This window comes from Corvus cornix, chromosome 1A (genome assembly GCF_000738735.6).
Source record: "Corvus cornix cornix isolate S_Up_H32 chromosome 1A, ASM73873v5, whole genome shotgun sequence".
NCBI classification, from domain to species: domain Eukaryota; kingdom Metazoa; phylum Chordata; class Aves; order Passeriformes; family Corvidae; genus Corvus; species Corvus cornix.
Window position 1 is genome coordinate 4,740,472 of NC_047057.1, and position 25,301 is coordinate 4,765,772.

The window sequence follows — 25,301 nt, forward strand, 5'->3', positions numbered from 1 at the left end:
CCAAGGCTTTTATTGCAACATTACAAAATTGCTGAGCAATTTTCTTTCTCTGCTTAGCTATTATTTCCATTGAATCATCAGTTACCACCCATTGAATGAAACCAAACATCAAAGCAAACCCCAAAACACATTATGAGTAAGTTGGCACCCTTATTTTCCACATTATGTCTTCTGTGAAAAAAGCAGGAATTTATACACAGCATCTGTCTGTCTTTCTTATCGTAGGGTTTTGCTTTCACACCACAAACTGTTCTAAAGAAATGGGCATTTGGAAGGCTAACACACAAGGATGGATTAATTTATCAAAGCGTTAAATTCCATAGAGATTTTTTTTTTTAAGTCAGCCGCCATTGATTGCAAGACAACAGGATGTACCGAGGGGACAGAAACACAGCTATGAAAAATGAATTCAACCACAGGGAAGGCAACAGGGAAGGACTAAGATGTGTAACTGTCATTTATTAAATCACATAAACTGCAGAAATTTTTCTTCCTTGAGAAGAAATTTTGGTAAGCAAAACTTCATGCTTTAAAATCATGATCTTTTAATGGAAATTGTAGCAAGCTGGTTTTTTTCAGCTGGGGAAAAATATAAAATTGAGTGATTGTTATCCACAGGGCAATCAGAAGTTTAAAACCATAGTTTCCACTTTACCAAACAATTTTTATGAGCTGGGTTTATCTGGGGGAAGGGAGAAGTCTCCTTTTTTTCTTTCCCCAGCACCAGTGATTAACATATATAGGTCATCACATCAGATGTAGAAATCCTCCAACACACTACTTCTGAAATAATGCACTGGATTCAAAGACCCCACAGAACTGTACACAAAGTACTCCATTACCAGCAGGTGCTGTACAAAAAAGCTGTCTTTAAAAGAGCTTTTAATTACAGTATATCTTTGTTTAGAAGCCACCTTCAACTACCTTTTCCCTGCGAGTTGCAGAGGAAAGCAATTAAATATATGAGAAAACCACCCTCAATTTAAAGCTGCAGGAGAAAGCAATTAGTGTGAAAGAAGGCTTAGCTTGTACACAAAGAAATACGGTATGTGAAGTCAATGGGGGCTGGGTATTACTTTGACATAATTAATACCTGTCATAAATCTTAGATGTGCACCTACCCCAAGCTGAAAGTCATAGCTGGCTGTATGGCCCATGCTTATTCCCACGTCTCCCTCTAACAATGGAGTTTACAAAAAATTGCATTTGTCTCTCTTGGCTGTATAATTCACACCTTCTCTAAATTCCCTTTACAGAGGTGAAGGGTTTCAGGAGGGCTGAGTGAGCAGGAAGACACAGGGGCTTATTCATTTAAGTGAGGCCACTTGCATAGATCTGGCTACAAAGAGAGACATTACGGGAGGAGGAAAGGGATCTTTTTGGTCTTGTTTGGTATGTTTAATTTACAAGTCTTGTTTTTAATACTGGGACTAATCTCATACTAAAACCTCTTCTTCAACCCTTTTAACATCACTGTATAGCACAGTCATTTTAGCCATAGTGCAAAAAGAGGTTTGAAGGTTTGGTGTGTAGTTTGGTTTGGGATGTTGGGTTTTTAGAAGTAATTGAAATTTACAAAATGGTTTCTGTGGTTTTAGGAGCAAATCTTTGATGATCAATGACATCAAAACTTGTGGAAAAAAAGAAAAAAGAACCAAACAACAAAACAAAAAAGCAAACCATCAATAACTCCACTGAAGTTAAAGGCAAAAATGTCCCTTACTAAAACAACACAAGAAAATGCTTCATTTGATGGCATTTTGTAGAGGATAGAAAGGTTAATTAGATACTTTCTATTGCATTATATAGCAGCAAACCTCTGTTAATTACTGCTTCTCTAACATGACTGATTAGTTAAAAACTGACTATAGAACCACAAATAACAAAAAAAAAAAATTATGTTTCCCATTCCAACACATACTATTCCAGGTTCTAAGAATTGTGCTCTCTGGGTGCCTGCTTTTCTGCATAATACCTAATTTACTTCTATAGTCTGAAGCCTATGACCCTTAATCAAAATTAGATATTAACAGAGACATTGGATTGTTAATTTTAACATACAGCATGGCTAAAACCCTAAAATGAATGAAACTTCCACCAACTTCTAAACACCTCAGCATTTGTTCCTGTGTTTTCTCACGTCCTACATTATAGGAGAAAAGGTTGATAATAATGGCTTATTTTACCACTATTTTTATTTCAACTTAATATCACAAGTGAGGCGTTTCTATAAATGTCTGAATTATGAGCTTTTGTTGGTTTTCTCAATGAATTAGTCAAATTTCTTCCTTGAAGGCATCTCCTTGCTAAATCCAGCTTTTTTGGTTTTTGTTATTTAGTGCACTACTGTATTCCTTTAAAGGCAAAGTTCAATTATTTATCTTTTGAAGGTCTGAGTGCCTTGTTTAAAATGCCAAGTGCATTAAAAACAGTCCTCCCTTGACTTTTGCGAGATAGAGAAGGATAATAAGTTAGTTGGATTTAACGGAATTTTGAAATTGATCGTGTGTGTGTACATGTGCATGACAATACCAAAATAAGGATTAAATGCTGTCAAATCATCAAGAACACTTGGGGTTTTTTGCCATTTTTATATCTTAACAAGGAACAAAAAGAAGGAATGCTTTGCGGTTGAAACAAAGGACAGGGAGCCAGGAGACACTGATCTTGGATGAAAACTTGTACTAAAATAGTTTACAAGCACAAAAATAAGGCTTTAAAGCCACACAAGTGTAAAATGAGATCAAAGTATAGTGGAAAAAAAGCTGCATTTTTGCTGTTACTACTTGGGAAATCTACTGTTGCCCCTCTTCTGAATTGAATTCACTGTCCTCATGTATTTTTATTTAAATTTTGAAGATAACTGTCTATGTTGTCTTTTTCCTCTATGCTGGTACTGAATCCACAGGGGATGGCAAAAGTTTTTGCAGACAACCCAAATCTCCTACGAGATCTTGGTGAACTTTGTAAATAGATGGTCCTTGGCCATGACAATTTATTCCTCATGTCTGGAATGGCAGGAGATTTCTGCCAACCACAGAAATGGCTTCAGGTCATTCCCTGTTAAAAGGGTCTGGAGGCTTTAAAAGAGAAGAAAAACAACTTTAAATTTGACTGTGGTACCAGTTTATTGTGGCTGGATGTTCATGAGCAGGAGCCTTAGAGTGCTGTAGGGAGGACCCTACACCTTGAGCACAGTTGTGCAACTCCTGGTCATAGGAATCACGTTATTGGATCTACTTTGATGAGTAAAGGCTGCAGAAGGGATGTTTCTGCAGGTTTTTAAAAATCTATTTAGAAGCCAATTGTCTATGGTAGGCATGTTCAGCATGCGTCTCTTGCAGTACAAACTGAGAGTAATTCAATTAAGTTTAAACATTTCAGCTTTTTTATTTTATGGTTACACACATAAGTAGAACAATAACTGAATACAAATGTTGCATATTTACTGTGGCATGATCCAAGCAATTACTATTAAAGTATTAAGGAAAAGCATCATTTCATTCTTTTAATTTTATTTTATAATTAGGCAGGAACCATATTTTGGTGAATACATTTATATTTAGAAGTTATATATTATGCTTTTCTTTGTTTTGAGAGCACAATTTTAGCCCTGTTGCTACAAGCCTGTTAGCAACAATTAAAATAGCTAGGAAAAAATGGCATTTATAGCTTTTGTACTTGTTTTTCTTGTTAGTTTTCATCAAATATTTCACACTCATATGATGTATGCAGTCTGCTAATTGTCACTAGCACAGACTGTCAAAACTCATTTCAAACATCTGGTTAAAACCAGCTTTTTATGTACTGGGATTATTAGTTCGTCCTTTTCACACAAGTGTTGTGCCGGTTGCTCATTATGCCTCTGACTTCTGTTACTTTTTGTTCTCAAAAATGATTTGAAAAAGTTTAGAAGGAAAACTTGAAAGCAGAGCAAAAACAATACTGGCAACTTTTTTGAGTGCCGTAGTTTTATCTGCTTTCTGTTGAAATATTTTCCTGGCTTTCCATTCAAATAAGAATTTCTGTGCAAGGTGTTGTGGGGAGGGTTGACTGCAACCCTGCAAAATGCAACACAGTAAATGTGTGGGTATATTCTCCGTATAACATACTGTTAAAATCAATCTGTTCAGGTTAGTTTCCATTCTGAGGAGAGCTGAGAAATACAACCACCAGTTTCTGTCACGTGCTACATCACATCAATTAAAAATAAATTAAATTTCATGCAAAGAACCTAACTTAAAAATCTCAGCAAACAACAACAGAACATTTTCACTAATGATTTGCAGTCATCAGAAGTGGAGAGAGACTCAGACAGCAGACAGCATGGTCCCAGCATGCTTTTTGCCTTTTTTTTTGTTTGCACAGTAGCTGTCAGTTGCAGCCCTGCAGGTAGTAGAACCCAGTGGGAAGAGGGGCGGGACAGAGCGATGCTGACTGAACTGACAGCAAATTTAAATTACTGAGCTTTCTTTTGCTTTTTTTCTTTCTTTGAGTGCCCTTTCTTTTTTTTCTCTCTGTTTTTTTGGTATTTTTCTACTCTGCGACAAACTGAAAAGATTCGAGCACACACTAATTTAACAACCCTGCTTCGTCGTCTTCTTTTTTTTATCCCCTTCTGCTTCCAGGATAATTAAAAGAGAAACCTGTAAAGGCAACGTTCCTTCAAGCAAGTTGGTGCTGTAACGTGCTGGTAAGATGAATTTAATTTATTTCTTTTCCTTTCCTCATCTTTTCTTTTCCTTTTTTGGAGCTGAAAGCTTTTGTATATCTAACGCAGTCATAAGTGTGGTTCTCCTGCTGTGGAGGGTTAGGATGTAATGAAAAGGTGTAACGGCTTGATATGTGACCTTCTCCTATTACTTAAAATGGGTAATAACAGCTTTCGTGCCTGTCCTCATGATGCTTTTCTCTCTATGAATTGACTATTTGCTCAACAGAAGAGATGCTGTGATTGTCGCACTATGACAATGAGGACTTGATTGTTTTTGGTTACTGTTCCATGCTCCTATCAGAACACATACTTGAGTTGGGGGGTTTGTGTTTGTGATTTTTTTTCCCTCTGAACGTTGCCTGAAGCACTGATACGACAGGGGGGTGGAGATGGGGGTGGAGGAGATGGTCTTGGATATCATCCTGCCTGTTCAGCTGTTTACTAGGTAGGGAAGTGCAGCACTGAAACTTTTTAAAAAAATAAATAAATACTTTTCTGCTTGCATCAAGTGGGGTCAGTGAATCCAGGATTTATTGTTGTCCAGTGCTGGATAAAGTTCTTACTGTCCCTTGCATTTTCCTCTGGAGCAGGGGGGAAGGGATGTTCCACTCCATAGCTTGTCATACCATTGTAGTAGCTAATTGCAAGAAGCTGACAAACTTTGAGATGAAATACCAGGCGTTGCTTTTGTAAAGCATGAGTTTGATGCTATGGATCACCTCTCATGAATACCAGCCTGCCAGATACAATCAGATCTGTATTATACATGTTGTGTTCCTGACTTAAAAGTCCCCTGATTTCCAAGGTCTCCTTTCTAGTCTTTTTCTGATACTAGCACATTATTGTTCTGTTTTTTCAGCAAATGAGATGTGTTTGGTTTTTGCTTTGCATTTAAGCTTACAAAATTTATAAGGAGATGTGTTTTTCTCAGGCTTTCTGAATGTAGTTCTGCCAAGTATTAAATGCTACAACACTTAATGAAATCAACAGGAAGGCTGAGCTTGTCCTGTATTTGAGAGGCAAATGCTGAGTACTGAAAGGACTGGATCTTATAATTGCTGAAGTATCTTTCCTTTCCGAACTGCAATTAATTCTTGTTGCACTTTAGGCTGGATCCTGTAGCTTTTACTGTAGTATTCAGAATAAACACTATTCTTACACTTAGTTGCTAGTTTGTGGTCATGCTGACGGAAACTTTTTGAACATAGGGTGGGGTTTTTAGAAGAAATTGGATAGAGTTAGAAAACCAGTATGATTTAGTCGTCTATCTCCTTGAAAGCTCTTTTCCTTAATTTTCTTTTAAAGAGGTGTCCTGAAACTAATAATTTGCATATTGATACATCAGACTTTCCAGACTCAAAGGTCTGTTATGCTATGTGAATAATGTGATATCATGAGAGAAGTTGTGCAAGGAGAGTGGAGATGAGGAGCAGTGGGATTGATCACAGAGTCCTTTCTGCGTCCCTGGAGAGGAGGAGAGGACGTGCCAGTGCCATAGAAAATCACATCCTTTCACAGCAACTTTGTTAGGGCAGAGGGTATAGGATGCTGCACTTGCAGAAGTTCATCACTCCCTATTTCAGTCTCAGTTTCAAGCACTGCAATACTTTTCTGGAGGTTTACTTTGCTTGTGCAGAAAATGCTGGTGTCTCGTGAAATGAGGTCGTTGGAGCTCCCACATCTTGCTTTTACCCTGAAAACATGCCTTCCCCCACACCAACATCAAGGTCTGCAAGGCCCAGAAAATTAGGCTTTGTCCCTTGTAATCCTAAACTCCCATCCATTTATAAACAGAGAAGAAAAGGGTTGAACTCAGTGTTCTTGTTATGGAAATAAGTTTTTATTCACCCAGTATCAACTGACAGTTAGAAGCGTATCTGATGTAATATGAATAAACTATAGGCTGTTGTCAGTAAATTATGCATTTATAGTCTCACATTCTTCTAGAAACAGTGCTTTTACAATGCTCAAGTGGCCTAATGGGGTGAAACTACCAATACTCTCATCTGAGCTTCCTAATCACCAAAGTCATGAGAAGTCCATGGTGGTTGGTTCCCACTGTCCATGGTGGGCATCCCAGCTATGGGTGAGGCTGCATGGAGGAGAGCCTGAGTTTAGCCAGGGGACTCTGGTTACAGAGCTGATGTCAAAATTACTGTTATGGGGCAATATGAAAACATAACACAGCTGAGTTCAGATGCTGAGTTTTGTGGCAAGAATTGATTCCTAAATTCTTAAATTACAAAAAAGCTGATATCTGTACATTTAACTAAAAAAACAACCACCCTAACCCAATCTACCAGTCTATATCCTCTTTGAATTTCATCTTTAAATATACTTATTTTTAATTAATCTGTGCACTTTAAATTGCTGTTGGCTTCTAGCAATACTGTCCTCTATTCAGTGCTTGGAAATTTCTAGTTGAATGCAACTGCTTTCATTATAACAAAAAAATGAAAAACAAGCCAGAAAACTTGCTGTAATTTCCTGTCAGTAACAGAGAAATAAGAAAACACTAGGCTAATAAAAATGATAATCTGAGTTTACAACTGTTAACAAGATTTCTGAATAGAAATGGTGCTATTATGCACAAAGAATTTCTATCATCACTGGAGGAATGTAGTATAAAATTATGAGGTTTATTATTAGGGTTCTGTCAACCAATCAGAAATCAACCCATAATCTTACTTGTGAAATGCCATAAGTTTTGGCATCTTCCCTCCCCTCCTACTAATAAAAAATTAAAGAAATTTTATAATTAGAAACTTCAATAACATAACTATGAATTTCCTTTAGAGAAAAAAGCTGACATAATTCTGCATTTCTTCCACATCTCTAACGTTCCGTATAAAGTCACTGCAAGTCTGAGTTGCACGCAGCAGGTAAAATTAAGGTAAATCACAGACTTGCCATGGGCAATAATGATGGGATTTCATCAGTTGCTTTCTCCTGGAAGAAGCCAGATTCCCAGATTTTTCTCAGGACTCTGAACAATTACTAAAGAATATCTCATAGCACCTCCTTCTCTGAACAGGATTCTTTATTAGCATTGCATTTCTGGTCCACTCAATTCAAGTATGATAGAATCTCGGCAAAATTCTTGGATTTTAACCACTGCAGATTATTTCATTTCATTGTAGCAGTGAAAGACTCTTACATTTCTCTTCTAACTGCAAATGATTTATGTCATTGTAAGGGGCTTGCTGTGTTTCCATTTGATTTAACATGTTAGCCATGGTCTTCTTTCAGCAAGAACAACTCTTGCAAGAACACTATACAGGGGCTCAGAATGACCCTAAGTCTCTGATCCTCCCCCACTACCTGATTAGTGATATATTGGGCTAACACTTGCCAAAACACACTTCTCCCTCAAGTCTGGCAGCCAGTCACATGTCCATCTCCTTGTGATGTGCACATGGATCACTGCATGATCCTGTTTAGGATCCTAACCCTGTTTAGGGTACAGAGAACCCTAAAAATAATCTAAAGCTTCCTAATGACTCTCATCACCCCAAAGGTAAGAGAGGTCACAATATTTATCAGATCACCAGATATGAACTGAGAATATAAATAAATATTTTAACTATTAAGGGAAACAAGAAAATATTATAAAGAAGAAAACAAAGTAAAAATGTGGATCCAAATATGCTGCTAGCAAGAATTTCTCTTGCTTCTTTCCAGTCCCATGAGATATTTTTCTCTCTCACAGAAGATGTTAGTAGAGTTCTATAAGCCATGAACACCTGCGACCTTGCAAGGCTTTGTTTATAGTACGGTAGAAAAATGTTTTGACAATGGATATTTTAGGATTTTAGCCAATCACCCCAAGGGGTGGCTGATCCTCTGGAAAATTAGACTATGAAGAAAAAAGTCTATAAAAGAGTTGTAAAATAATTAAATAAAGGAATCTTGCTGCACAATGCCTGCCTGCTGGATCTCTCTTCTTCTCCCTACCACTGTGGGACACCGTGATATGAAAAGAGAACTAGATGCCCAGAGAGCTCATTTCTAGACTACAATTATCATCACCCAGAGTCTTCCTTTGGTTGTTTTGCATGTCCCATGGCCTGTGGATACTGATAACTCAATTCCTGCCCTGATGTGCTCTGAGAGCTCTTGAAGCTGCATCTTTCCTACTCACATTGTTAAAGACAAGTATTGTCAATTTCCTTGGGGATGGTAATAACCCAACTTTTGGCAACCCAAAAGTCCTGCATATATATTTTTTTATAATTTGCCTTCTCAGTCTGGAACCTCCAACTGCCTCTGTGTTACCCATAGAGGTGATGGTTCTCTGTCCATGGCATTTGGGCACCAGAGGTGGCATTCATCTCATCCAGATAATGTAGACACCTATATGTGAGTGAGCCACCTTTGGCTCTCCTTACAGTCAGGGAAAACCACCAGGTGCTTTTTAAACATCTGTTTTCTTACAATCCCACGGAAGAACATCATTTTCAAAACTCAGACCATTTAACCTCCTCTCCTGCTCAAATTTTCTCAACTGTTGCCTTGCTTTATTTAGACATCTCTTGTAACTACTTCATGAAGACAGAGGACTTAAAACTCCGTAAAATACCTTGATATTGACTTACCAAGCCTCATATACCTGGCAGTTGGCTTAAAATAAGGCTAATCCTAGTGAAGTTAGGACTGGATTGCACAGGCACACCCATATATCACTGACATAATGTCACTCATATATATCATTAGTCCTCCAGGGCTGCTGGAGGGGAGCTGTCACAAGTGCATTCCAGGCAATGTGTTTAACGTCCAATTAATCTTGTTCCTTGTGGTTAATTTTATTAGGCTGAACTGATCTAGTGAAAGGAGGTGGTGTGATTGGTTTATTTGGTCTACTTAGTAGATCAGTGGCATTTAAAAGTCATGCTGCAATGCTATTAAAAAATCTCAAACTCAGGAAACTCCATGAGTGCAAAGTCTACCTAATTTAGGCACCAGTATTATAATGAGTCGATGCTCCTGATGTAAATTCCCTTATCCAGAGGAAGCTTCATGCATCTGAAAGCTTTCAGACTGATAATTTGGCTTAGATTTTTATAGCTAAAGCCTCATTAAGAGTGCAAAAAGTGTATTCTGCAGAGCAATCCCCATCTCCCAAAGGTCCCTCACACCTGCATCTCACCCTGCCATCTGTGGAGGGGTTTTTTGTGTCCTCTTGGCACTGTGTTTGGCCCCAGGTAGTTGTTTTCAGGCCCAAGTCCCTGGTATTTGGCATGAAGGTCTGTGGGTGATGCTGATGGTTCACAGCCCACCTGAACAGAGGGTGGAAGGGGTCTGAGGAAGGCAGCCTCAGAGCAGCCTTGCTTGTTAGGTCTAGAGGAAGTGATACCTAAGAATGAACATAGCCAGCATCACAGTCAGGTTTATATCAAGGAAAATCTGATTAATTTAAAAGACAAACGTGTCAGCATATAAATATATATTAATATTTATATAAGCACACACTAATGGCTGTTGGACACATAAAACCCCACTAAACAGGTGAGACATTCAGCAATAGGAACACATTCTGCCATCAGGCAAGCATGGTCTCGCTTAGGATTCATTCCTCTCTTCACTTAGGTAACCTTCAGCATCTTAAGGATTAAGTATAGGTTTGGTTTAAGTCAGAGAAACTGGATTTTAGCATTCATCACCATTCACTCAGTTGCTGATCCACTTCTCAGTATGGTGTATTCAGTAGTCAAGGTAGATTGAACTTGATGATCATGGAAGTCCTTTCCAACCTTAATGATTCGACAGTCATCACACATGGTTGACGTAGCTCTATTCTGAACCTGAGCTCTGCAATATTTTGCAGAAATAGTCTTTATACAGACAAAGGGAGAGGCCAGATTTTGAAGCCAGCAGAAAATGTGTTACCATGCACTCAAACTGCTCGTGAAATAACAGAGCCCTGAACACAGGATTGGATCTCTTACACATTTGCTGTTTCCAGTGATTAATGCATAAACTCTATACCAGCCACTAACACAGTGAGCAATCCAGAAGGCCCGTGGACTGCATTTTGGATAACAAGGGACAGAACTATAGATTAATAGTGGCTCTTAATCAATCTGATGCGGTCAAAGTTTTCCATAGGCACTTCATTAACAAGCAGCTCGCAGCTCTACCAACACCTTTCTTTTTCTGCACCCTAAGTCCCTGAATTATGAAGGATATGTGTATTCTAAACGAAGCTTTTGCACTCAAGTGAAGAGCAAAGGCTGCCTATCCAGTCACAAAGTAAGAGAGACCACATTCACAGGACATTAAAGGCTGGGTACTCTTGCTGAACAGGTTTACACATTTAAGCCTTGATCCTGCAAGGACTTACACACATGCTTAACCTTACATACTGCAAATGAAATCCTGGGCCTCTCAAAATCAATGACAAAAGTCCACTGACTTCAAAGGGCCACTCTGTGAACAGCCTTTTTGGTTTCAGTGCAGCCACAGAGTGTGCAGAAGTGTGTGAGCTGATCTCCCCAATGCTGCGTGCTTGTGTGAAGCCTTAAGAGATTGAGTGAGCTGCTAAGTGTATCTTTCAGAGCACTTCTGTCTCACTACAAACTATAAGCGTTCAAAGATGTTTTCTTGTTTGATCTGTGATCTTCACGAGTTTTGCCCAAACCCTGTGGTAAAACCTGCTGAAGAAGTCTGTGAGCAATCCATAATGCAATTCCCTCCCTGGCTAGTATTTCATTCTCAGCAGTTTGTTTTCTTTACTTTCCAAGAGATCCGATCCCTGGAGTGAGGTGATTATGCTGGAATCACTTTTTTTTTTTTAAAGAAAAAAAATCTATAGCTCACATGATTTTATAGGAAATCTGGGAAATATCTGCTGAAATGACTTACAGTTCAGAAAAAAAATAGTATATGAATTTTTGCAGGACTCAACTGCTGGGTTTTTATCTGCTTTCTACTGGTAATTGAGATACCTTCTTTCAAAATCTGTCTCAGGATCTCTTGGAGACCAGAAACTGAATCCTGGCTCTGTCTCGGTGTATAAAACTCTGCTCTGGCAGTGGTATCCCTCAGACTTACTGTGGAGTCCTGAGGAGTTTGGTGAAGATTTCAGGAGGATGGAAAGTGTTATTAGCCCCATTTTTTAGCATAGATCCCTTTCCAAAGCAGGTTAAGTCAAAGATCCAATGATGCTGCACAGACTCTCTGGTTCTGGGAGTGGTAAATTAGGCTCCCAACCCTCACAACAGCTGAGGTGCTGGAGCTGGGGGGGTCTTGGGCTGCCCTAAGTAGCACCAAGGTGTCGCAGCTCCAATAGCAGAGCTCATACTGGAAAATGCAGATCCTATGAGTGAAGCAGCTGTCCTGGTGTGCAGATGCACCATTGCACCCTGCACGTGCTAGGGACTAGGGAGGTTTTGGCTATCATCTTCCTGAGCCTGCAAAAGCATTTGTGAGGACAATATGTGTACTGTAACAGGGAACAAGGGTTTGGAAAAGATATTTATAAAGTTTTGCATCCCAGTTATGCTTTAGGATAAGCCTGTGTTAGCATTTGTGGAAACCAAATTACATCTTCTCACCTAAATTGGTGGCAGTCATTTGAGAAGGAGAGTGGGCTGGGTGAGCTCAGTGAAGCTACTTTTTTCTCTTTCAGCATTTTTTTCTGACACGTTTCATTGCTCTAGCAGAAGAAAAAAATCCCCAGACTTCACTCTTTTTTTTCGCTTTTACTGTAAAGGTATTTTAATTTTATCTTCATTGTGCTCCTGTACTAATGGGCCTTACACATTCCCAGCAAAGTCCTGTGTGAAATTCTTAACCACAGAGATTACAGAAATTTACTGCTTCACTGGCGTGGTCAAGTTGCCACAAAATTGCATTTGTTAATGTAGCTGAGAAAACACATGGCACCTGCCATGCCTGAGAATAAGGATTTTAAATATGGCTTGGAAGAATTTAAGAATGCCTATAAAATGGGGCTCGGCCGTGTCAGTTTAGCTTCAGGAAGGAGACAGTGCTATAAAATACTCACCCATAACTGGACACAAGTGACAGCTTTACTTAAGTAGTGTTCACAAATGAGCAAGCAGTGAAAATGTTCTGCCTTTCTCACCCCAGAAGAATGACCATGGCAGATGTTAATACCATTGAGAACAGCTTTATTGTAGCTACAGGTGAGACAAATGGAGGATTTATTAGTCTGGGCATTGAGGGAAGGGGAGGAAGGGTGAAAGTCCAATGTTGTTCCAAAGAAATGCAATGTCCATTCCCAAACACATTGCATGGCACACACAGTGCACTAAAGCAGAGGCTATTCTGTGTTCATGAATTCATGAGCATGCCTGCTTTTTTTGTTTGTTTTTAAGTACCCCATACCCAGAATCACAAATTGAACATGATTCTGCTGTTTATTTCCTCATGTCTTATCCCGTACCCATTTAAGTTGATGGGAAATCTCTAACTTAATTGATAATACGATGTAATCAATGTCTCAAAGTCTGGGAACTCAGTGACCTGTGAAAGTGTAAACAAGTGACAACGCTGTTTCTCTGATGAAAGTCCTGAGATGAGGCTTGGCTCAGCATCTGCTGGATCCTTTCTGTTCATTTTAATGAGCTTACAAATTGTCCCTAACATAATGTGCATTCAATAGAAATCAGCATTGGTTTTTCAGGCACTGATCCAGTAAAGCCTTTAATTATGTGCTTAAGATTATGGTATGGGAATAGTCCCATAGAAGCCTCTGCAACCACAGAAATGTTTTAAGCTCAGCAAGTAAGAAAATGTTTTGTTGCTGGAGCATCATCACATTTTTTTCCAGTCAGTTGCCTCTGCCAAGAAAAATAACAAATACAGTTTCTAGAAATCCGACACCATGAGATGCCATAAATGCAGTGATATTCAGATTTGTACCCTTTTTTTTTTTAGCTGCTTTATATTTCTTTATGCCCTGATATAGCAAAACACTTTACTGCAGTTGTGACATGAATAGGAACACTTACATCTTGAAACTCAAAGCTCCTTCCCCTTTTAGATTCAGGGTAGGCTCACACGTGGTGCTGCTGTCTGTTGTCAGTCCCGTTTCTAGGTAAGATAATGTTTTCAAATTTATAAAAAAGTAAAGCTTCAGGATAAGTAGGAAAATATTCTTCCCTATATTTAAAGTGAGTTCTGGTGGTTTACCCCAAACACTTTGACCAGGTGGTTTTTCAGAAAAGCTGCTTCAATGTAGTTTGAGCTTTTGTGCCACGTGGAGCACGTATTGTTTAACTGCTTCACTTCAGCACATTCCACCTCACTAGAGGGGACTGCATTTCTGCATCCTCTTGTTTTCATGAAACCTCTTGATATTCACCAGGATTTTTTCAGGTAATGCTGTTTACAGCAAACACAGTCTATGGTGTTTCCAAAAGTTTCCTGCTGTCAGAAGCATGAGGGCCAAATTGAAAATATTGGTTTGGGAGAATGTAATCTTTTCAGCACAGGCTCTGGTCAGCATGGCTGTGTGCAGTTCAAGTGCCCAATAGTAATGATGTCCAGGCATAGGGCCAAACGCTAAAACTGCCCCCAGAGTGAATATACGCACACTCTGTGAGAGAAGCAGTAAAGTATTCTTGTTTTCTGGCCAGCAACACGGCTTCCCAGGAGGATAACTTTTGCCAGGAGTATGAATAAGCTGCATTGAGGCTATGCTTTATGGCGACTGTTGCGTCAAGGACTGCTAAGTAACTCATAAATAAGCAGTCCCTGCTGCCCCCCAATTCCAGTATCCAACTTCAGAAGATACTTATGTAGGTCCAAGTGTAAAGGCTTGCACAGTGGTCTCAGTGGACTCTGAGAAGCGCCAAAGCAGAGGTGGCTACTTTCCATCTCCTGCTCCTTCCACTGGCCATAATTTTTCTGGCAAGCACAAATATACAGAGCCTAGAAGGATTTGGCTTCTATTCTTCAGCTCATATTCATCATGTGGGTTGCTCCAGTGAAGTTATGAAGCCAGGAGGTCTTGTTATGGTAGGATAAAGGCTCCACCACAGCCGAAATCTTTATTGGTAAATTAATTATGAATAAACACAGGAAAAATAGGCACATTTTAATAAACCCAGCAACTATCTTGTTTTGGGCACACAAGTGTGTTTATACCCACAACCAAACTACATAAAAACGTAGGGATTTTTTACATTAGTGCCCATTTTCAGTTTTCTTGGGAAAAACTTCAGTTCCACTCACATAAGCATGCCAGACCTTCTGCTGATATAAATCAGAGCGATCCCTTGAAGTCTGCTGAGCATCTGCCCCAGAATGGCAAATAACAGCCTCTAGAGTCCCACTAATCTTTAAGGATGATAGAAGTTACTGATCCAGCATGTCCAACTTTCTAAAACCACACAGATAAAATAATTTCAGGCAGGAATTCCCACACTAGGGATAACCATATTCTGTAAGGCTGTAATGAATATGAGCATTTAGACATCTATAGTGTTCTATACTGTGCTTTTGTATGAGACATTCCCCAGTTCTAACTGCTGACATCCAGTGATCCAGCTGCTGCTTCTTTGCAGCAGAATTGAAAGTTCTGATTTCAAATAAGCCAATAAAGTGATTTTCTGGAAGGCAATACTCTGTCCTTCTACTCCTTTTCTTCAGATACATTTTTCTTTCCTTTCAGGACATCTCCTAATTTGCTGCACAGATACCTCCTTTTGCACAAAGATAGAAATATCATCAGCTGATGTGTTTATCGAAGAAAAATCTCTATAATTTAGACAAGGATAATCAACCCATTCTGTATATGAAGACAATCTGAGCACCATAAACCAGAAAAACATTGTCACAGTTTATTTTCTTTATGTTCTCTCTCATCAGTATAAGAATATACTTTTGTATACTTTTATGATGTAGCTACTTATCTTCAGTTGAATACAAGAGTGAGCAGACAGAAGCAGTTCTTTTTTCTGTTATTTCCAATCAGCTCCATACCTCAAATTATTAAAAACCTCTAGCAAGTCTTTCTCATGAAGTGTGATTCACAAATTGTATGAGTTAGTCTTCAAAGGTTTTATTAAAATAAAAATGGAAGTCTATGACCCTTACTAGTGGTTTGTCTTATATAAATGTATTTCTCTGCTTAACTTTCACAAAATACATTAGGACAGAATAAATGACATTGAAGCAGTACAGGAAACACTTCAAAAGGAACTAATTTTCACATGCTGCAAAACTAGTTTGGGGACCATCTTGAAAGATTCTCCATGCCTCCACTTCTTTATGCAGCTTCATTTATTGTCTTAAAATTAATTTTCCAGAGTGAGAAAACTTGTTCTTAGGAAGGTGATAAAACTGTTTGTGAAAGTCCTGGTGATGGTAGTGGTTCATGCTGCTGGTGGTGAATATGTTGTGGAGAAATCTCTAGGGTTCTGTCAGTCTTGGGAATAAAACAGCCAAGGACCACCCTGTAGCCCCACGTGCTGTTGAGCTGGTGCAGTTCCTGTCCATCCACACACACTCCTCCAGCCCCAGGCAGAACTGCCATTATCCAGCCTGTCTATGGTACCTGCTGTCCCCCAGCCCAAAACCTGGAATATTTTGGGGAGTGTCATTTGGCATGCCCAACCCAAAGCTCTGCAAGGGAGCAGGCTATTGACTAAATGTCTATGAATGGTCAGGCAATGGTACTTAAGCCATGTCCCTCGTCTGGATCTTTATATTAGTGTAGACATAACTAGTAGAAACACAGATCAAAGGGCAAGTCCTCCCCAGAGTACTCACAGACTCTGATTTGAACTTCAGCCAGGTGCAGTTTCAGATATTACCAACCCTGTTAGAGGGGACCTGAAAAGAAGAGATGGGAAGGAATAATTGCTGGCAGGTAATCTGTGTCTGTACAGATTAAGTAAGATGTTTTCAAATATAAAAGTATATCCTAACCCGTGTAATAAAAACGCAGGGTGTTGATATATCTAGAGAGTATCCCTGAACCAGGAAGTTTTGGAAGATGGGAAATTACTATAAGCTTGGTTTGCTCTTACAAACTGCTCTAGGCACCCACTAAGTTCCGCTGATGGACACAGGACAGTGACTTGGACAAACACCGCATCCAACCTCGTGCAGAATCCTCCTGCTACCTGAAAGAATGTGGGCACAGGCAAGAATTATGCCTTCCTTAGAGGAAAGAAGGCTGACTGCTGGTACAGAGCTGTTGAGAATGGATAAGGGCTGCTGGAGTGGAGCTGGCTTTCAGACCAAGCACGTCCATCCAAATAAACACTCCAGGTACTCATTGATATGCCCTTGTCCAGGAGCAAATTGGATTCTGAACAAGCATCCAAAGATATAAAAGTGTAAATATACTGATGCTGTCCTTTTAGAAGAGTCATCTGCATACATTTACCAGAGAAAGAGGGGGTGAGGGACTGGGGGTTGTGTTATTCTACTCACTTAAAACGTTAGTTTTGATAATTTTTCTAAATTAGTCTTGATGTTTCACTGCTTCCTGTATTTCCCAACATTATTGTTAACGAATAAACAGGTCTTTCTTAGTTGTCTCTGAAACAATAATGGCAAAGGCTTTGTTGCATATGCAGGAACTCCAAATTAGGTGAAATTGCTTCTGGAATGGAGTAGTGAAATCATGCAGACACATTTACTGATAATGATACTTCTTTTGGTGTGCGTTGTGCAAGCAGCTATGGCAGGATATGTTCCAAACCTGGTTTTATTAAATGAACAATACAGACCACCAGTAATTGTTATGCATGGGGAAAATAAAAGCATAAAATATGCGTATGCTATGATATGATATGATATGATGATGTGAAAATGCACATACAGGAGCACATCAATGTGGTTTCCTTCTGCAGGTTTTTGGCAGCCTTTCCAAACTGTCTGGTTTAGAATTAGCAGGGTCAGAGGAGATGTCCCAAAATTTAGTATAATTTGGATTTGTCAGTACCAATCTCCTCTGGGGAGAGGTGAGTTCTCTTTTCACAGGATAAATAAGTCTTCTCAGAATATTTCCCCAGACAGATTCTCTTCTGCACATCTCCTTGCCAACTGGAACCTTTTGATCTCAACATCCTCAGTGCCAAATTCTTTAATGGTGTAAATGAGTGAAACTCCACCTAAGGCAGTGGAGCAGATCCCATTTGCACCTGCAGAGAACTTGGCTTTGATTCTGTAGCCAAGGAGAGATTAAAACCATTGGTTCTAGTAGATTTGTTAGCCTGTAAAAATGCTCCTCATCTCCGGTTGCAGATAGCTCTGTTATCCAGTCCAAATGTGAGAAGGAAAAGCAGCAGAAAATGCTTTTGAGGGTGTGAATCCTGGAAAGGAGGGTGATACACTGGAGGGTTTAACAGGATTTTGTGATCTCTGTCATATGATCGAGGATACATTAGCATCATTTTGATTCTGGTCTCTTCACTTGCTCCCTGTGCAGCTTTTTTCCAGATCTCCTAATGTGAACCACTTATTCCAGATTGCTCTTTGAAGAAGGCATCCATTGATACATCAGAGATTAAATGAGTCAGTCATGATGGATTATGGTTCATGGCTTTATGTACCACAGAAAATTATGCATTTTACACTACCTTGTAAAATAACCATTTATCTAAGTAAACATATTGACTTCTTTTGGGTTCATATGAAAACTATCCTGGGCTGTGAATCTTAATTTAGCAAGCTCTTGACAGGCAGGAAAAAAGACAGCTAACAATGATGGAGAAGAATCAGTTACTTAAATGTCAATAAAGGGAAGTTTAAAAATGAGCTCTAAGTAACAGATCAATTTTTTCCAGTGTCCAGTCAGAGACACAGACTTGGCAACTTCCACCACCTTTTCCACCCTCTCCAAAAAAAGCCACAAGCCTTTGAATTTGCGGCAGTTGGTGCAGTTGTATGCTGCTATGATGTCAATTCCAACATGGCAACAGCACATGCTGGACAAAGAAATGAGGCCAAATGGTTAGAACAAAGGGAAACGGCTGAGTATAATTTGCCAGAGATTCTACCTCTTATGTTTCTACACCTACTGTGGGTACCAAAGTAAGGTATCTCTTTTCCAAGCACCACAGTTTGCACATCTGTAATAAGGAAATTATTCTTCTGATGCAGATTCTCCCTAGGGCCTTTCCATGTGGGTCACAGTAACATTTGAACCTCTGACATTGGTAAAATTGGATCAGCATTAGTGTGCACCGATTCTTCTTCTGAGTTAAAAGTATCAGAAGACATAAGAACTGTGAAAGAATGCAGTTTAAGAATGGAGGTAAAATGACCTCATCCCAGGTCCTTTGGGAAGCTCTGTCTGCCTAGTGGAATGGGAATACAGGACAGCACTTGCTCAGCTTTCAAAAAACAACAGGTTAAATTTTCAAACAGGTTAAATTTTCTAGTATCTGACCATTTCTGCTTGTTATCTCAGATTGCATTTAATTGGTGCACCTGCCTGATTTTTGCCCTCTCCACATCCTTTTCCTGACAAGTATTTATACCCCTCTCACTCACAAAAGAGTCCAAGGTGCTGAGTGCATCCTTGACTTCAGCCAGCTTTGGATCAGACCTGTAATCACTGCCAGCTTCTGACTTGCTGGCTCTAAGTATTTAGGATGAATCATCTCAGAGACAAAGCAGAATATCAGAGACAAGTATTATCTTATATATTCCTGCTTCCCCAAAGGTTTAGTCTCAAAAAAAATCCATTGTCCTATACGTAATATAAAATAATTCACCATGGAGCAAAACATTGTATCATGATACAGATCTGGGCAGTGATTGAAATAATAACAGACTGTTTAATTGCTAAATTACAGTAGTGATATTATGAAATAACATATTATATCTGCATTTATAATAAATTAATCCATCATGATTAAAGGTCTCTCAATGAATACCAAATGAATTAATACATGATTGGCCTTTATAAGTATAAGCCTTTAAAATTATGCCGTTTTCTGCAAGCAGCTAGCAGCCTGCAGAATAAAGTGGCAATGAGAAAATCTGTCACGGGAAAACTTTTCTGCATTTCACGCAGAACACCTTTTCTTTCAGAACATTTTTTCATGGAACTCGTTACCAATTATGACAGATAGCTTTTTAACAGGAGAAAATATGCCCATAATCGCACAATGTTTGGGGGAGAGGGGAAAATTACCACAATATGACTAATTTTATGAAAGACATCTGTCATTTTCTACTGTTGTAATACAAGCTGTTTAGTAAGTAAATTTAATTAACCAGATTTCTCATTTTAAAAAGGGGAAAAGAAGGCTTTTACGACATGCCAGGAGCATATCCCTTGAATATAGTTTGTTTAATGCACCCAATTAGACTGAATCATCAAATTTTCTGAACCTTAAATATCTCAAATTAATTTTTTCCACATTGTTTTTCTATGTACCCTTTTGCAGCCATTTTTGCTGTGTAGTGGATGTTGTTTATTGTTGATATTCCTTTTTTAGAGTTTCTGCTTAAAGCCAGGACTTCTTGCTGCTTGGTGTTACACATAAAGAAAGAAATTTCTACCTAAACAGGTCCCATTGAAAAAGAGCAACATACAAGAGCGAGAAGTAAGAAAGGCAGGGAGAGTAGGTATATCTGTCCCAGGTCATAAATAATTCAGTGAAACATCTGAGTCTTGGTCTGGTGTCATCTCAAACACCAGACCACACTATGCTTTTGGCTTATAAAAGGATATAATTGTGAGTCAATGGCAAGCTGCTGCTTAGGAATGTGAAATTCCCTCTGTTACTCAAATAATTGCAGACCTGAAAGGCTGGTCCTTTTTTTTAAAGAGACTAGGGATCATTTTTGCAAAGTATCAATTGCACATCCTTTAGAAAACTTGTAGCTTAAAGAAAAAAGTTCTATAAAGGGGTTTTTTTTTAGTAATATGTGGAAGTTTACATTATAACATTGTTCCCCATAAAAAGCTGCCAGCATTTATGCAGATCTTTCCCATGGCCAGAAGAAAAAACAACTAAACAAGTCAAAATTTATTTTATTGATGTCAGTGGCAATCTGGGGTAGTTTCACTGACTTCATTTTAAGCTACTTAAGATTAAAACCTGACTAGAAATCTCAAATTAACTTCAGATAAAACAAATATTCAAATAATACTAAATGAACTGACTTAAACTTAATATAACATGTTTTCCATTTGCTTAAGCTATTCTTAAGAATACTTAGGTTAGTAGAAGCTCACCTCCTAAACAAAACCTCTTGGTGAATTTCTGATGCTAGTGCACCTTCTGAATTCTGTTCCTAAATACAGCACCATCCAAAATTTAATATCTTCTCCTTTCGTACACAAAGGACAACTTCATCCCTATTCAGTGAAAAAAAGCAATCAATGCAAAAAATACCCACTGCCTGGGAGTGTGTTAAACTGTACAGAATTTCACTGAAGAATGAAAGCGTCTGCTTTTTTTCTTTTCTGTTTTTTTATTTTTAATTTGATGTCATTTAGAAACATTTACATAGGTTATGTATGGAGAGCACAACATTAATTTTGGCAAGTTTTTGTTACCCTAACAGAAGTTAATTGTACATAATATATGTCTGGTATTTAGAGAGCATCATTCACTTAATAGCATGAATAGAGTTACTAAATGTGGGGAATAAGTCAGTCCAGGAGATAATAGATTGCTTACTGGGGTGGAATAATCATGTAGAGAAGTGGATAGGGAAACTGAAGGACATTGGTTATCCTCATGTACACGCACACATTGTAAATCTGCCAGAATATCTGCAAGCTTAAACACTGCATCCAGTCCTTTAGGCCAGGGTTTTCCTGCAGCTTGGAGGACGAGTTGATAACTCCAGTAAATGCCCCCTCTCTTGCACAGGGCCTTTGAATGAGTTCAGGTGGAGAAAGGTGATAAAGTTAGTAGAAAAGTACCAGTCTGAGAGTTGAAATGTGAATTTAAGTATCTCTTTCTTTCCCTTTTTTTTTTTTTTGGTCACAGACTGTCTCTGCCCCATTTATCAAGGCTGTATTCAGGCAACCTGAAGTCCTGAAGTGCCCATGTGTGGTCAGGGGAGAAACTTGGTTTTAATGATGCCCCATGTAGGGACTGGTTATAGCAACCAGATGAAAATATAGATCCAAAGACCTGTTTATAACCCAAGCCACTTGAATACAGCTTTTCGATTGTCTTTGCTTTAATTGCCTTTCTAAATGTCTAGGACAGATTAGAGCAAACACAGCTTAGTATTAGAGGACATATGGTTATCTATATTCATATCTGTGCCATACAGAGACAAGAAGTATATGGTTCAGCATGTGAAGCATGCAGACATGAAACAAACCCGCCCCTGAGGGGTCAGCAGCAGAAAAGGTGTTAGAAGCTCAAGGGAATTTTATCTGAGCACAGGCAACACGATCAAGCACTGAGACAGAACAGCTTTTAAGTGAACACAGGCAATCCTCAATTAATGGAGACATATCTACTCAGCATTACAGTACAGCCAACCTGCATCCTTGGCTTATTAATTTCTCCCACTAGTACAAGTAGGTTGACGTCTTCTAAATTAAAAACAGTTCCGCCTTAGGAAGAATTGCCAAAGAATTTGTACATTAGAAGTCTCAGGAGATGAAACTCTTGCACGCCGCCTTCGCTGGGGAAGAGTACAAGCTTATCCTTCAGGAAGTGTCATCTGCCAGTTATGACAGCTACACATTTGTATTCATCTATGAATTCATCATTTACAACTGTGGCTATTTAACACAACAATTCCCTGGAAAATCTTTGGACTCTGTGTTTGCATAATAAGAAAAAACTTTCAAGAGCAGCTCATCTCCTTCCACCTTTTCTACTATTCCTGTTTTGTACCCAATGAATTTTACACAAGAATAATTTAGGACAGCATTTGGAAGGGTTGTTCTAGTCTCTGTGCACGTAGGAGGCTTGTGAATCTCTTGCAATCTTGCTACAGGGGACAACATTTCTAACAGGGTGTATTCAGGAGAGTTGATTTTGTTATTCTGTGGAGTGAAAGTGTAGTCTGTCACCTGGGCAGATACGACTGCTAACTGGAACAGGGCTCCAGGTACTGAAGCTCTGTTTCTGATTCAACTAGAGATGTTCTGAGTGACCCTAAATAAATCACTTCATCTAGCTGGTTCTTTATCTTTGTATAACATCAAAATGCAGCTATGATTTCTTCTTCTCCCAGGCATGCTGTGGGAACGCAGCGATGAGGTGTTTAGCGTCTGCTGTTTAGAGCTGTGTCTCCTCTCCTCTGTATTAGGGCTATAATTGCAATGCTGCCTGAAGTTGAAGCACCAGAGTCCACCTGGGCTGTCAGCTCTTCTGCTCATGAGATCTTTCCATTTGACAGCTGAGGTGGTGGTGGCCATCTGTGACATTAACTCATGGACTTTTTTAGAGCAAGAGATTGAGAATGAAAGAACAGTGTATCTATCCCTCCCAAGAAAAAAAGGAGACAACAAAGTATACAACTTACCAGTGAGAGAGAAGCAAAAACCAAACTCATTAATTTTGCACAATTTCAGTTGATTTCCACACTGTGTTTAAATATCTGTACTCTCAGATCAAGAGTTGATCCAAAAAGGATATTTCCATGAGTCTAATTTTTTTTTCCTTTCTTGGTCTCTTTGTTCATTAGTGATGATGAGGCATTGCCAGAGGAGAAGAGGATTTCCATTGGGAGAGGTGTAGGTATTATTTAAGTAGAGTATTGACCTCTGGGAAGTACAGGGAAACAAATGAAAGAGACTTGTTGGTGGACTTGTGTCTCAGAGAAGGTGAAGCAACATGCTGCTTTGTGCATATGTAATAAAGGGAGATTTATGGGGAGCAGGTTAAAAGAATAGACCACATTAATCTTCTGCTCCAAACTCTTCTCATTAATCTCCCAATAACAAACTGTAATGGTCAAAAAAAGTAGACTATCCCTTTAGGCTGGTTTTGCCATGACTTTACAAAGTCCTTAAAGAGATTACCAGCAAAGAGATTCTGTTTCTCTTTCTCTCGTCTTCTCATAGTATCCTCTAGGGGATGCAGAAGAATCCTATCCAAGATATAGGTTGGCAAAAACATGTCTCATCACCATGATTTCTTTTCACTTCTAGCTGTAAGTCAGTGTCCATTCCTCATGAGTCCCACTTTCCTTTCCTCCTTCCCTTCTCCATTGCTAATGAGATAGAAGACTATCTTGTGACTATCTGCTAATTAGCCTGAGCCTGAGCTCTGAGAGTAGACAAATTTGCATTCAGAGTATTCAAATAAAGCCAGATAACTGAATAAGCATGAACAGCAAAAATAAAAACAAACAAATAAACAACCCTCTGACAAGATAAAATTTTCCTTTAAAAAGCACATGAAGCAAAATTCAGCAAAAAGCTGAATTTCGTTTGAATCCACCGGAAACTCTGTCTGCTACATGTAAGTGTTGCAGAAGTGATGCATGCTGCTGAAACCATCCAGATAACTTGGCAGTATCTCGGTAAAATAGATTGTGCTAATCACTCACCATTGAATTCTACTGTGCGTCTGGATTTCTTGGCTTTGGTGCACTGCAAATGTTCTTTATGATTTGTGGTTATTTTTAAAAATATCTTCTGAAGAGTGGAGGCTCTGACCAGATAGGGGTCACAGACTCCATGGAGTCATTTTTCTTCACAGAGTAGTAGAAGTAGCACTGTCACAACAGCAAAATTTTATTCTGTCCAGGGAGTAAATATATTGATTGCTTACTTAGCAGAACTGGTGAACAACTCACGTTACACCAATTTGCTGCAGCTTGCACTGACTTCCAGTCTGCTTTTGGATGTAGGATTTGATGTATAAAGCCATGGGTTTTATACACGTGCCTGTGACTGCTTTTCTGCTTCTTTGCTCCTCCCTGTGTCCTACCACCAGAGATCAGTTGGGATCCAGCTGCTGACAGTCTCCATTAATTCAGAGAGACCAAACTTTCTGTCATACAAAGTACTTCTGCTGCCCCAGCAATTTTAACCCATTTAGTGCCTGGTTGAGTCTATTTATTCAGATGATTGCCTGGGGAGTGAATATAGGCTTAGCTGAGATCATCTACAGGATTTCATTATTGGACATTTTTCAGGTTTTTTGCAATCATCAATCTTGTTATTCCTCTCCCTAAGACCAGAGACTTATATCCATGGTAGAATGAAAGAACCATAGAATATCCTGAGTTGGAAGGGACACACAGGGATCATCATTCCAGCTTCTGACCCTGCACAAGACAAGCCCAAGAATCATCCCATGTGCCTGAGAGCATTGTCCAAACACTCCTTGCACTCTGGGAATCTTGGTGCTGTAACCACTAGATAGATTTTTTTGTTTTCCAAGATTAAATTAATATGACAGGACTTTAGGTCTTCAAATCAACTAGAACTCAGTTTAGCAGTGACCACATCCTGTCTAGACACATGGTTCCCCAGTTGGTGTGGTGAAAAGATTGAAGTTCTCTACCTAAAAGCAGCATCAGTGGAGGCTTCTCTATCCTGGTGCTTGAGCAAGGAGCTTCCAGGTATGAATTCAAGAGAAAAACCTAATTTAAACAGTCTTTACACCAAGATATTGCCCAGTTCCTTTGATGAACCCTTTTGCTAATATTGCTTTTGGGGGAAATG

At 39.1% G+C, this 25,301-nt stretch overlaps 1 protein-coding gene across 1 annotated transcript in view; it reads left to right on the top strand.

Moving 5' to 3' along the window:
• Positions 1-4,407: 4,407 nt before the first annotated feature.
• CELF2 (CUGBP Elav-like family member 2) overlaps positions 4,408-25,301 on the top strand; it is a 550,097-nt gene continuing 529,203 nt past the window's right edge. Inside the window, exon 1 of the mRNA XM_010407804.3 lies at positions 4,408-4,693. The gene's annotated coding sequence lies outside the window, so the exon portion shown is untranslated. The remainder of the gene's footprint in view (positions 4,694-25,301) is intronic.